Source organism: Papaver somniferum, unplaced genomic scaffold, assembly GCF_003573695.1.
Source record: "Papaver somniferum cultivar HN1 unplaced genomic scaffold, ASM357369v1 unplaced-scaffold_30, whole genome shotgun sequence".
Classification (NCBI taxonomy): domain Eukaryota; kingdom Viridiplantae; phylum Streptophyta; class Magnoliopsida; order Ranunculales; family Papaveraceae; genus Papaver; species Papaver somniferum.
Genome location: NW_020641040.1, coordinates 486198 through 500210, shown reverse-complemented (window position 1 = coordinate 500210; position 14013 = coordinate 486198). Strand labels below are relative to the sequence as shown.

Sequence of the window (14013 nt, the reverse complement as noted above, 5' to 3'; positions counted from 1 at the left end):
AGATGCATCAATGTTGAGTTTAATGTAATCTCTATCTGGTGGATCCCATTTGATAATCTGCTGCTGAAGATTAGTATCAGGAAGATTATTACTAATAACAACAGTCTTGCATCTATCAATCAGAGATACTATATTGCTAATGGAAGCCATTTTATTTGGTTTAATATTTTGGAAAACAACATTACATCTGTCCCTCCAAATTGTCCAGAGAGTAATCATAAGAGAGTTTAATTTATACTCTTTATCAGCAAAAGAATCAGAACCTGAATGACTCCCTGTATCAAACCATGTTAGAATCCAGAGCAACAAATCACCATGAATGGTTAAAATATCACTTACATTAACATGAACTCCAAGCCATAAAGACCTAGCATAAGGACATTCTAGAAAAATATGCTCAGTTGTTTCAAAAGCACTATTGCAGAGACTACAGTGTGTTTCTATTTCTGGCTTATATCTAAAGATTTATCTTTTATAGGAATGATATTTTTAAGAGCCTTCCAAACCAGAAGTTTAACTAAGTGAGAAGTTTTATTTTTTCAAAGAGCTTTCCAAGTCACACTAGTAACCACCTGAGGAACAACATTATCATTATCATGTCCACACATAATTTTATAAGCACTTTTGACAGAAAATAAGCCTTTTCTGTCAGGTAACCACACCAAAGTATCAGTACCACCTAGAGGGACCTGCATAGACAAAACCTTATTAACAGTATCAGTAGAGAAACTATCTTGTACAAGATGCACATTCCAGTTTTTTGTTCCAGGCATGAAGAGATCCTTAACAAAAGTAATATTAGGCACAATATCCAAGCTAACTAGCTCAATAGGGAGATCTAAACTAATGATCCATTTATCCTGCCAAATTTTGACCTTGTTACCACATCTAATGGCCCAAAAATTATTCTCCTTAATCACTTCAATGCATCTATAAATGCCTGTCCATATCCAAGAGCTATTATCTTTAAGCTTCTCTAGGTGCAGAAAGCTATCACTCTGAAAGTATTTTGCCTCCAGAATTTGTATCCGTAACTCATCTTCTTTTGAACTAAATTTCCAAGATAGTTTCATGATTAGGGCTTTATTAAAATGTTCAAGATTCCTAAAACCTAGACCTCCTAATTCCTTAGGCTTGTTGAGATTAGTCCAAGCTAAAAATTTAATGCAAAGTGTCAAGATTGTCAATAATAGTTTTAGGAATCTTAAAACCTCCCATTTGGTAAGTGGGAAGAGAGTTTAAGACAGACTTAACCACAGTTGTTCTACCAGCTAGATTAAGATTTACACTTACCTAATTTTTGAACCTAGCTTCAAAAGATTGAGCTATAGGAGCAAAAGATTTAACTTTAGAGTGACCCAAGAGCAAAGGAGCACCTAAACAAGTTTCAGAATCAGTCACCTGTTTCATATTAAGTTTCATAGAAAGATATTCACAAGCACATGGATTAAGATCTCCACTGAAATAAACACAAGATTTGTCAAAATTGAGAGTTTATCCAGAGACACTGCCAAAATCATGCAAAATCTTTAAGATGTTATTAATGTTTTCAACATCATCTTTGGCAAATATTAGAATGTCATCTGCAAAAAGCAAATGAGATATAGGAGGAGCTTTCCTAGAAACTGTGATACCTGTAATAACCTTGTTAGTTTCAGCAACCATTAAACTCCTAGATAAGAATTTCATTGCTAAAATGAACAAGTAAGGAGATAATATATCACCTTGTCTAATACCCCTAGTTGGCATGTACTCTTGACAAGGTGATCCATTAAGCAAAACACTTATGCTAGTAGTAGCAATACATTGATGAATCAGGTTACAAAAGCCATCATTGAAACCAAAGTGAGACAAAAATTTTAAGAGGATAGACCATTCTAGTATATCAAAAGCTTTAGAAAGATCTACTTTAAGTGCCATGGTACCACTAACACCTTCTTTTCTTTTCATGGTGTGAATGAGCTCATGTGCAATGATGATATTATCATATATAGCTCTACCAGGAACAAAAGCAGCTTGGTATGGGGAAATAAGCTTTTTAAGATGTGGTCTAATCCTATTAGCAATGATTTTTGATATTATTTTGTAGGAAACATTATAAAGTCTTATTGGTCTAAAGTCTGAAGGCTTAGTAGGGTCTTTAACTTTAGGACAAATGTATGTTTTATTCAAGCATCTAGGCATATGACCAAAATCAAAAAAATTTTGAACAACATATACCACACCATTTCCAACAATTTTCCATTGGGTTTGATAAAAACCAGTCTGGAACCCATCTGGGCTAGGTGAACTCCAAAAGGGCATGGAATTAACAACATTAACAATATCTTCAGCAGTAGGTATAACAAGCAAGGTATTATTATCATTATCAGAGATAACTTGAGGAATAATCTCAAAAATATCATCATTATGCACATGATTACTAGTACTACCAATAGAACTAAAATGAGCAATAATCAATGTAAAGACCCTCGATCTCGTCAACGCTATAAGCTATTAGACTAGTCAAGAGATAATTTAGCCGATAATAACTCGATTAGTTTAACACGAATGCTAATTAATAGAAATTAATCTAACAACGATTTAGGTACGAAACTAGTACGGTTGAATAGATCTCGAAAAGTTACGCGAAATGGACTACTTGAACGTGTTATTCGGATACCAAATGAAGAGAATTTATCAATTTGTAGTCGGAGGGTAAAATAGTAATTGTGGATTTTATCTTATGGCTGCACGTGTCGAAATGTGTGGATGTCTCAGCAAATTGGCTCGGCCTTATCTTCACCTACCGAGAAGATTATTTCTTATTCTTCTTCGTTCTCTTCTTGTCTTTTTCTTCTTTCTTTCTCGTTCTTCTCTTTCCTTTTTCTTCTTCTCCTCTGTGCATTTTCTACCAAAATTTGAGAAAACAGATCGGCTATTTTGTGATCAGTAGGAGATGGAGAATATGATAGATTAGTTGATAGTGAAGGTTTTGTTGTGTGTTGCTGATTCAAACCCGAAGGAGGAGGTGAATTAGAAGTTAGGGTTTGAGTAAAATTAGTGTTGTTTATGAATTTCTGATAGATGTTGAGGGAAGGGGTGGTTGCTATTTTAGTGTCATCGAGATTTTCTCAAGTTGAATCGAATAATTAAAAAGTTAGGGTTCTGTTCTTTCCTAATCGGAAAATAGGGTTTCTGTAAGTTGATTTGGAATTCGATTCGATTAAGTTATAAGATGAAGTTGATGTTCTAGGGGTTGATTTGAGATGGGTGGTCGATCTGGTTATGATGGTGGTATTAATCCAAGTGTTGATTCAAAATCAGGGAGAATTAAAAAGGTAACTAAGGTTCTTTTGAATTGAAGATTAAATTGTGTTAATATGAGTATGAACCACTGATATACCTCTTGGGTTTGTTATAATTCAAGTATGAAAGACTGTGTGTGATTTAAGATTGTTCTTTTTGGTGTAATTGAGTATTTGTTGTTGGTGACAGATTTAAGATTTGGATGAAGCTGGATTTGGTTGTCTAGTTGAATTCAAGTAGGTGTATAAGAACAACAGTGGCAGGACTGGGAAGTTAGGAATTGCAGGGTTCCTGTGAGTTTAATTGGGAATGAAATCCTATGAATAAGGATGTTGGGGTAATTGAAATTTATTTGGATTGTGATGTGCTGAGGCTGGTGGTGGTTTGTTGAGTTAAGATTTTGAACTGAAGTGATAAGTATGGATGGTTATTAGGTCTAATGGTTACTGCAAAGCAGAGTTGAGTTAAATGGTGAAATGTAGAAGTTGTTGGTGGAGCTGTAAGTGTAATTGAGTTGGTGATTTAGGAAAGAATATTATAGTTTGTTATGATGGTGCTGAATTGAGATTGAGGTTGGCGGTATGTACTGCAATTGGGTTTTGTTATAATGGTATTGGTCTTAGTTGAGTTGGAACTACCAAACTGAAGGGAGACTTGTGATGGTTATGTATATATGTCTGAGTTGAAGTTAGATATAGGAATTACAAGATTTATGAACTATAGAGAAAGTATGAATGTGCTAAGTTGAGTCTCTCTTGGAAGCTTGCAGCTACTGCATTTGTAGGTAAGCTTGATTATTGTAAATGCAGTTTGAAATTATTTTAAATGAATGAAATGTGTTTTAATTGAATGAACTTCTGGTCTTGAAAACTTAGGCCTGCTAGTCATCCCAGTTAGCTCAGCTGAGTTAGTGTATCTGACCGAGTCAACTCACCTGACTCAGTCTAATGTACTGAGTTGATTCTTTTGACCGATTTAGACTTGATCATTGGACCAGGACTTGACCTTGGCTGGACGTTTACCGTTAATTTAACCTTTGACTGTCTTTGACCGTTAGTTGATACTGTTGGATCAGGCTTTAGATTATTGGGCCGAGTTTAGTAAACTTGGGCTTAGAGTTAGTTTTACTAGTTTGATAATTTGGACCTCTGATGGTCCGAATTAGCCTACAAAGGTGTAGACATTCATAAGACTTAGCTAATAGACTATAGAACCAACCTAATGGAATTAGTAAATCTTTAGATATGCAAGAGATGGATAATGAAGATGTGTTAAACCACAAATGGGCTTAGAAACATTAGATAGACTTGTATGATTCTTGTATGAGCCTTTTGGCTAGATTCTTAGACTTCTTGTGTAATTAACAGTTAGTCTATATTAACAACGATTGATTCAAGGACGAACCAGCGGATCGTGAATCTCGAGGTAGGTGTGGCTTGTCATCAAAAGAGGTGGGAATACATTTGACTCTTTTGTAACCATTATTGTTGCTTTTACAAAAATTTATGCTTAACAAACTCATGCATTTTCGGTTTATGCATTTCATGCTTTATTTTGAATATGCATTATGATTACTCTATTGATTCTGTTAATCTTTCCATGGTTTGGAAAGGACCTGTAATGTTTTGTTGTCAATATGAATTGTAATGGAAAATGAAAATTTCCACGTGTGGTATATAGGATATGTTCCTTCACATTTATATCTACATGAATTCAGCTTTTATGCTTAGAGTGGGTCACCATGGTTTTGGTGATATCAATAGCTAATGAGTGTGGTTAGCACGAATATTATACATTGTTTGAAGAAGGAGTTAGTCCATATACATGTTTGTTTATTTTTTTGTGAGGATATGTTCTTTCACATTTATACCTACATGAATTCAGCTTTTATGCTTACTACGGGTCATCATAGTTTTGGTGATATCAATAGCTAATGAGTGTGGTTAGCACGAATAGTATACATTTTTTGAAGAAAGAGCTTGTCCATATTCAAGTGTGTTTATTTCAGTGACTTGGTCACTTTTTAATGTTTGGGAAAACATTAATTATTTTTTTTCCAAATCTTGCCATGATTACTTGAAAGTTAAATGATATTCCTGCTGGGCACCCCTTTTAGGGATGATGTGCTCACCCATTCCCACTTTCGGTTTCAGAGACAGATCAGAGTTGCGCAGTGAAAGCTTCGAGGCGTTTGTTAGATTACTTCTGTTATGTTTATTATGTTTTCTATTTGCAAACCATGACTATTGTATATGTATCATTTGACAGGACTTCTTATATATATATATATATGTTTTAGAGTGGGTCTAGTTTTTGGGTTAAGTTCTCTAGAAGATTTCTTATTGAATGTTTAAATATTTGATTTAGATTCGTAGTGCATCTTTATTTAGTTAATCTCTTGCATTAGTCAGCTACTAGCTTTGGGGGCGCTACAATCAAATTGGATATATCCTCTCTATCCTTAATCCAAACACCATTAGAATCACAAAAAGTAGTAATATTGTTTCTATGCATTCTCTTATTTACCGAAGAATGAAAATACCTAGTGTTATCCATATCATGAAAATGCTTGTCCCTGGATTTTTCTTTATAGAAACTAGTTTGTATATTATACCAAGTTTCTAGATCTTTAATGATTTGTTTCACTTTAGAGAATTGATTCACTTAGTTAGGTTCACTTTGAACAGATTCTAACTGATTTTGCAGACTAAGAATATTTTTTTGAATATCACCAAATTCCATTCTGTTCCAATGAGAAAGAGTTGTCCTAGCATTTTGTTGTTTATATTTGAATTTATATGCAGGACTACCAGTTATATTCACATTCCATGCATTTTCCATGTTATGTTTAAAAGAATCATGCTACATCCAAGTTCCAAAGAATTTAAATGGTTTCCAAAGATTCCTAGGTATAGGATCAGTAATTAACAAAATGGGACAATGATCAGAAGCAATGTGGTTAAGATGAATAATCTTAGCCTGAGGAAAATCAAGAAACCAATTATTATTCCCTAAATCCATATCCAATCTAGACTTCCTAGAACCTGTACCATGACAATTGCTTGTCCAGGTAAAATCTTTACCCTCATATCCCAAGCCTAAAAGACCAGAATTACCAATCATATTTTGAACCCAGACATCTGAACTTCTATTATCCTTATCTAGGTGAAAATTAAGGTTATCAATCACTACCCAAGGCTGAAAGACTTCTTCACTAAGACTTTGTATGAAAGTCCATTGTTTTTTCTTGGGATCATTATAGGTAGAACCATACATGAAAGACACTAGAACTTCAGGTTTACTAGGATCTATTTATAAGAGCATGAATAATATTATCTGCAGTACAAACTATGTCACATGATATGCCATCTTTCCACATAAGAATTGGTCCCCCTGCTCTACCAATTCTACCAATACAATCATAATTGTGGTAATGGACAGACTGAGCTAGGGAAATCATTCAAGAAGTATCAACTTTAGTTTCACAAGAAAATAAAATCTGGACTTTAAGTTTTCACAAGATTTTGAAACTGCTGACAAGTGAATTTATTAGCAATACCCTGGACATTCACTAGTACAAATCTGGGCTTTGGTGACAGTTCAAAATTCAAAACCATGATAGTTCAAGTTTTAACTGTTAAAAAAGCGTTAGCTATGAGATATTGGTAACAATTTCTTATCAAAACTGCCACCAATGGTGGTGAGCAATCGTGACAGTTTTCAACTGTTGCTGAATAGTTATATAGTAACAGTTTTTGTAGAAAAATATTATTATACAATGATGAATGATAACAGTTTTAAACTGTTACTATGCATAAGAAATTGTATCTGTTTTACACAAAAACTGATATCTAATTGGGAAGTAATAGATAACAGTTCTTTTAATTACCGCCACTTCTATTTATGGTGACAGTTCTGATAGAAAACTGCTATTATCCATCGTAAAGCATTTTTCAATATAAGATTTAGTTGGTTTAAGTCCTCTATACTGAGAGTGGGTTCTTGGCAACCACCCACTAACTTCGCATCTAGAAAAAAGAGCAACACGATCTCACTTTCTCTCGTTTCCCTTCGTGCACCAATTTTCCCAATTTTCTCTATACTGAGAGTGGGTGAAATACAGATGTACCCCTGTTTTTTTGGGCGCATACAGATGTACCCCCGTTTTTTTCACATTTACAAATGTACTCCTGTTTTGACCGTTTTTTTGAAAAAACGGCTAACGGAAAGTTAACCTCCATGTCAGCAGTTAAATCATCCAACTCACTTGCCAACTCGTCTATTCTTCCACGTAAGTTGTGTACACGTTGCTGGTCCCTTAACAATCAACAGTGCTTCAAAGAGAACTGTAATTCCAAACTCAAATTGAACTTGTGTAAGTCTCAGCATGTGGAGAAGACAATCAATCCTTACTATTTTCAAAATTGTTCACTTAACAATCAACAGTGCTCCAAAGAGAATTGTAATTCCAAACTCAAATTGAACTTGTGTAAGATGCAATAGTTATAGAAACAATAGTATATGAAGTATGCAAGGAATTCAAGAAAAATCTGCAAATGTAACTGCAATAGTAATAAAAGACTATCTATTTCAGTAACTCTCCACTGTCTTATCTTAACATAACATTCCAGAAATTGTTTTAACATTCAAATATAAAATAGAGTCATCATAAACACAAACCAACATAAAATAGGTACATCTAAAGCTTCATATACTTCTTTGCTCTCTTCTTTCCTTTTGGGTTTGGAGCTGTAAAGGTTATGTTGTTGCTAACAGATCCAACATGGGTGTTGTGCTGACTGAAACTGGGCTGAGAACAAGATTCATCACCTGCCTTTCTCATGACACCTTTGGATTTTGCAGAATATGTTCTTTATCTAAGTCAATGAATAACTTCTTGTTTGCTGCCTGACATTGGTTCTTCTTCTTAGATAGTCTAGGAATTGAGGAACATAAACTTCTTCTTTATCTAAGTCAATGAATAACTTCTTGTTTGCTTCCTGACATTGGTTCTTCTTCTTGGATAGTCTAGGACTTGTTCTTATAGGAATTTGCTTGGTTTTTCTCACTGGTTTCTTTGGTGTTGAAGACTTTGTTGGTGTCAAATACTTGTGTGGAATAGCTACCTCTGTTAACCCTTCAGAATACTCATGTGGAATGATAACTTGCATATGCAGTGTAGTCCAATTCTCATGTACTTCTGCATTATCCCAAAACCTCTAAAATTCTTCTTCAGTAAGCAATGAATCTGGTAAACAGGGGTCACTATAACATATTAAATCCACTTCCTCATTAGGCTGCAATCTAATTAAGGGCTTGATCTTTTCTTTTAATTGAAGGAGACCCATGTCTGTTCTAGCTAACCCTTTGAATTCAAAACTCATCACAGTGTTCATAACCTTCACCTTTATGTCTCTTTTAAGAAACTTATCTTCAACTTCAGGTATGCACCAAATGAATAAACATAGTATTAGTTCAAACATACATATACATGGATCATTTACTTCAAACTAACCTCACAAATCAACCAATTAGAGCCATATAGTCCTAACATGACCAATACATTCTCAATTGAAACTTAAACTTCAAAAAAACAGAAACCCTAAAATCTATTCAAAAAACTTTAATCAATCCACACAATCGAAACCCAATCATCAATTACTGCAGAAACAAAACCCATATCCTTAAGAACTGAAAACCCTAAAATCAAACATTTACAGCAACCCAAAATCAAACAAACAAACCCAAAATCTAAAAAAAAAAAAACAGAAACCCTAGAAAAAAGTTTAATCAATCAAACACACAGACCCAATGATGTTTTTCACTTACCTTTCTTCTCCTTCTTCTTCTTTTTCTGGTTTCTTCTTTTCCTTCTTCTTTCCGAGTCTTAACTTCACCATATTTACTTACTCGTTTACAAACAGAGAGTGGAAAATCGACGTTTCTATCTGAAAAAGAGAGAGGAACAGAGAAGGGGCGGAGCAACAGAGAGAGGAAAAGAGGGAAGAAGAAGAAAGGGTTTACGAGATTATGACGCTTCTCTCTTCTTTTCCCCCATCTTCATCTAAAACTCTTCCATCGAATACCGTTAATTTTCATAAAGATGTGCTGAAATTCAGACCTATAGTCATCACACATCCACGTGTTGCGTTTCTGGTCCAGCATGCCCACACGTGTTGGCGGAGAAAACAAAGTAACTACACGTGTTGGCGGAGAAACCATAGTAACTTAGTCGATACCATCAGATATCTTAGGGATCTCCTTGACCTAGATGTGTGTCCGAGATCTGTGACACGTAATACTTAATTATAAACAAACATGTGGCCTCATTTTCACAAATACGTGGCATCATTTTCTCATCTCGGTCAAGATAAATTGACATATGACCGAGAAATTGACTTTTTTAACGTTTTTGGATGGAAAACATCCAACAGAGGCATATTTATAAATGGAAAAAAACGGGGATACATAGGTAAGTCGGATGTAAATATAGGGGTACATCTGTTTATAACCCTTGGTTTAAGTTCCTCTATACTGAGAGTGGGTTCTTGGCAACCGCCCACTAACTTCGCATCTAGAAAAAAGAGCAACACGATCTCACTTTCTCTCGTTTCCCTTCGTGTACCAATATTCCCAATTTTCTCTCTAACACTCCCCCTCCACCGAAATCTCCAAAGTCCTTTATTCTTCAATCCACCTCATTAGAAAAACTAGGGTTTCGGTTCACATCTCTCTGTGATAAGGAAAACAGAATTAGATGAGTAGTTTCCACTCGATATTGGTTTTTTAAGTTAGGGTTTAGGCTTGATTTCATTTTAAAGTTGCATCATTGTAACAGTGCTACTTAGTTCGATTTTAGCATTCAATCCTCAATTTATTTTTTTAACAGGAATGCAATGTTCCAGAATATAATTCTTGTTGTTCCGTTTCTGCATTTGAGTATTAGAGTTTCAACTCCAGTCCTTAGAAATTGGTCTTTTTTAGTTTTTTTGATTAAATTGGTACTTTTTACTGTTCTTGATTAACTCTGGTATTACTTCGGAACATGGGTTTCTTTCAATTTTTTCTTTTACGTCTTTGATTAAATTAGATTTCTATTGGCTATTCCAGGGGAAAAAACCAAAAATAGAGAAGAAGACTACGCCAAGGTAATCACACTCTTCCATCTATTGTTTTGTTTTAAACTGTAACTTTTTGGTTAAACCAACATTGTTGTTTTATACAGAATGGAAGATCAAAAAAACGAAGAGCAAGGGTCTGCACTTCGATTCCTCGGCTACTGGTAAAACGTTAAAAGTATTTTGTTTAAATTCAAACCTCAATATTTCTTTAGTTTCTGACAAGGTGTCGTAATATGAGAAATTCATGTGTCTAACTATAGACATAACCCTTTGTACTAATCTTTTGATATTTGGTAAACGTTAGATGTAATTGCGGTAACAAAGAGTTAAATGATGGATAGATATTCCCCAAAACTCGATCTGTCGTTAAGAGAGTTGTTTCATATTCGCCAGTGAGTTCATCTTTTATTATGCATTGATAAACCTCTCCGGAAGATTTTCTGCTTCTCCTCCTGGATATATTAATTATTCATCGGCTATTACTTTGTATTCTCGGCCTCTGAGAACGACCGAGATGAATTGGTTCACCATACATGAATTGGTAGTTTGCTTATGTCCAACACTGTTGAACAAGAACCAGAGTGTTACTTGAAGTCACTCCACAATACTCCAAATTAAGTAGGTTCGATTAGAAGAACATGTATAGTTAAATGTAAAAAAAATGTTAATTTTAGAGGTTTCTAGTAGTACAGTTTTCATGGTCCACAAATACTGATCTCTTGGCCAAATGCTCGTGGACTATGTTAAATTTGGTAATGTTTTCTATAAGCTATTGGTGGTCTGTTTGGTACTCATGTAAGGAAGTAAATCCTATCTTGTATGTGCTCTAACTCTATAGAAATGGTACTAGTATATGACTAGTATTGCATGATTTGGTGGCACAATCTAGCTTAGTTATTCCCATATTAAATGTTGCTTTTAGTCGAGGATTAAGTGATTTTGTCTATTTTTCTAAGCAGGTCCTGTCCCTAAAGCGGGATAAGTTTGAGGCGCTATCGCATCTTTCATGAAATCGGATCCTAAGGCGCAACACGATTGGGAATGGCCAAAATTGACCTAGAAAATACAATCAAACCCAGAAACACTATTTTCGGATTGCAGTGGATAAACTTTGGGATATGCAACAATGGGAGGCGATAAGGAAATGGTTCTTGGAAGAACTTAAGGTGACCATACTTGAATCCTTCAATTTTATCCTAAGATATTTTTAGAATTGTGTACTGCTAATAAAGTAATAATAACATTTGGATTATTTAGAATTCCACTGATGGTGCTCATTGTTCAGATTATTTAGAATTTCTAGTTACAGGTCTTATATACTTACTCTCCACGTTCACTACCGTCATCTCCACCTCTACTATAATGATTTCCATGTTCACCAGCATACCCTCCTTTGTTCAACACCAGTATCACCATAACCACCACCATTTCCACCACTACTATCTACACTACCATATTAACCTCTAACATACCCTCCTTTGTTCACAACCAGTATTTCACTATCACACTACCGTCATCTCCACCTCTACTGTAATGATTTCAATGTTCACCAGCATACCCTCCTTTGTTCAACACCAGCACCACCATAACCACCATCATTTCCACCACCACTATCTCCACTACCATATTAACCTCCAACAGCAGATTAGCAGACCCCCCCCCCCCCCCCCCCCCCCCCCCCCCCCTTCATTAACACGACCACCCTTGTAATAACTAGCATGTTTCAACTCCAACACCATAGTCAGACCACTACCAGAATCATTAGAACCGTCTCCACTATCAGAGCTTATACCATGTTCAACTCCAACACCACTACCAATACCACCTCCTCTACAGAACCATGCTCGCTGAGAATGATACATTAAGGCTACAACTTTTTTCTGATAATGAGATAATAAGCTTTATTGCTGGCTATCTACCTTGCAGTAATATTGAGTTGATTAACACCTGTTTGTTTTCTTAAGGTCTACCATCTCTCGATGATTTTTGTTGGTCAAATTTTTAGATGTTAGTTTTCATTTGGTTTGCAGGACATGGCCCGGGAATGGACTGCTGGATTAGGTGTACTATGGTATAAGTTGTTGTGTAGCATGCGATAGTGTTTATCTACCTAGTGTGAGGGTTCAATTAGAATACGATATATATTATTTAATATTGTGTAAAACTTGAGCATTCACAGCGTACTGTGGCTGGATTCACAAGCGGGACAGCAAGAACTGACAAAATCATGAAAAGGTAAAATTGATTTCAATATTCATAAATAATCTCTCTTCATATTTACTTAAGCTGATTGTATCCAGGGTCGTTGAAGGGATGCCTAACAAATAGACATTTAAATGGTCCCATTTTGTTTTGTTGTCCACAAGTAAGCTCACTAACTTAAATTGTATCAGTAAAACATTATTAACCTGTATATATATTCTGAATATATAGCATATATCTCGCCACAACACAATAATTGGGGATCTTTTGTCATGTTATGAATGAAAGAAACTATTCAACGGCAGCTATACTTGAATAGCACACTAATGGTAAATTCATTTTTGGAGTTTTATTTTTTCCTTCTGAAATTCATCTTCATATGTGCAAATTTTGTTAAGCAGTTCTTCCGATCTTGTCTACTTTTTGTGTACAAGCTTTGTATTCCTTGTTCATGATATCACCTTGTGTGTTCCTTAGAAAAATAACTGGTGGTAAATTTTTTGTATTTTTTTTGCAGGGAAGCTGTGTCCCAGTTATTGAAATATAGATCATTGAAGTATGAAGAGAATGGATAAACTACATAAACCATGCTGACATGATGCCGCAGGAGTGTACATTTCGAACGGTGAAATGTTACATAAACAGATTAGATTTTGATAACTTCTCAAAACTGGGATATGGTTTCCAAATTCGTTGTTAATTTCTTTCCAGTCAGTTCCGAGAATACTTCGTATTATGTTGTACATGCAGTAACTTGTAATTAACTTATTTGGGTCGGAATTTCTGTACTACTTTTACTTATTAATTCGAAAACAATTTAAACTTTATTCTCCATAGTTATTGTTATCTTAATATTGATTATCTCACTTAGCATATTGCCAAGAACTGTCACATGAATTCAATCACAGCAAATAAGGATGTACGATGACAGTTTTGTCTAGAAAGTCTACCTGCTATGACAGGTTTTTGAAGAAACTGTTACAATCGTACAAGAAATTGACTTTTAGATAGCAGTTTAAATAGAACATGTTACCTTAACTTGTCAACAGTGGCAGATTTACGTAGAACCTGTCACCTTAGTACAAAATTTTTTGTTTCTGGTGACAGTTTTGTTTAGAAAACATCACAGTATATGGTCAACAATAACAGGTTTTTGGTGAAACTGTCATCTTATACCCATGATACCGTAACCGTTTCTTAAAGACCTTTCGTAACAGGGGCTTTGGTGACATTGCAATATTTTTACAAAACTGTCACCTTAATATTTTGGTGACAGTTTTTAACTGTCACCTTAGCCCAATTTTGTACTAGTGTACATTCCTTCATCTCCGTGCACTTTACACTTCGCACAGATCTTCACACTTTACTCGTGATTATGCTGACATCATCAAATACGTCACCT

General features: G+C 35.0%; 2 long non-coding RNA genes across 4 annotated transcripts; both read left to right on the top strand.

Annotated features, from left to right (window-relative positions):
- Window positions 1-2823: 2823 nt before the first annotated feature.
- On the top strand, window positions 2824-5554 carry LOC113341640. Its single transcript, XR_003356058.1, has 3 exons — window positions 2824-4072; window positions 4656-4739; window positions 5442-5554. It is a non-coding gene; the product is annotated as an uncharacterized LOC113341640 (long non-coding RNA).
- Window positions 5555-9845: 4291 nt separating this feature from the next.
- On the top strand, window positions 9846-13445 carry LOC113341646. 3 transcript variants are annotated; one of them, XR_003356074.1, is made up of 6 exons: window positions 9846-10436; window positions 10514-10570; window positions 11369-11575; window positions 12440-12480; window positions 12589-12940; window positions 13129-13445. It is a non-coding gene; the product is annotated as an uncharacterized LOC113341646 (long non-coding RNA). The 3 variants fall into 3 exon arrangements; XR_003356073.1 differs by having other exon boundaries at window positions 12440-12644; window positions 12843-12940; XR_003356072.1 differs by having other exon boundaries at window positions 12440-12940.
- The last annotated feature ends 568 nt before the right edge of the window (window positions 13446-14013 follow it).